This window comes from Amblyomma americanum, chromosome 1 (assembly GCF_052857255.1).
Source record: "Amblyomma americanum isolate KBUSLIRL-KWMA chromosome 1, ASM5285725v1, whole genome shotgun sequence".
In the NCBI taxonomy this organism is placed as follows: domain Eukaryota; kingdom Metazoa; phylum Arthropoda; class Arachnida; order Ixodida; family Ixodidae; genus Amblyomma; species Amblyomma americanum.
The window spans coordinates 405,078,317-405,079,121 of NC_135497.1; the positions used below are offsets into that span (position 1 = coordinate 405,078,317).

At 46.1% G+C, this 805-nt stretch overlaps 1 non-coding gene across 1 annotated transcript; it reads left to right on the top strand.

Moving 5' to 3' along the window:
- The first annotated feature begins 267 nt into the window (after positions 1-267).
- TRNAW-CCA (transfer RNA tryptophan (anticodon CCA)) lies at positions 268-339 on the top strand. The gene has a single exon. It is a non-coding gene; the product is annotated as a tRNA-Trp (tRNA).
- Positions 340-805: the final 466 nt, after the last annotated feature.

Consider the following 805-nt stretch of genomic DNA (forward strand, 5'->3'; position numbering starts at 1 on the left):
AAACATTTCCATAATCTAGGAAAGGTTAAAAAAAATGAAATGGAAGTTTCCCCATTATCGTTGAGAGATTTCGGAGGTAAATTGCCTAAATGCAGCGCTCAACTTTGCGATCTCTTAGACTCTAGAGAATCCCCTCCTATCCAACTGTAGATGCACATCTGTCTCTTGAAAAAGACGATGCGCAAAACAGACAGCACGGGAAGAGGCCAGACGAAACAGATGATGGGCTGCCCTGAAAAGAACTCTGCATTACGCAGGCAATAAGTCGACTCGGTGGCGCAACGGTAGCGCGTCTGACTCCAGATCAGAAGGTTGCGTGTTCGAATCACGTCCGGGTCACAATCTTTTTTTATACACATACTCCTGAGCATCGCACATTTTGATATGAAGTATACAAATAAAAGTCACTAAATGCTGAACTTGTTTAAAAATATTTATGATGCGACGAAAAACTGAAAATTTCAACTTGCAAACGAGCGATTAGTCTCTTCTTGCCGGCTAACTAAGATTGTAATAAACTGCACATCTCCAACCAAAATTTTTAACTTTAACCCAACGTTTCGAAGCCGACTCGGCTCCTTCATCAGGGGTGACGGAGGGCAGTAGCTAGCGTCTTTTAAGTATGGAGGGGAGGGGGGGGGGGTGAAAAGAACGACAGTTGTGTCACGAAAGGCGCGGGGGAGGGGGAGAGGGGTTTAGGCTGTTAGTCACGCTGGCGCACTGCAGGGAGGTGCTGAATGGCGACTTGTTTTCGTTGCGTTGAAGAGCGAAGTCTCTGGGCATATACTGGGGGCAGGTTTCCTTT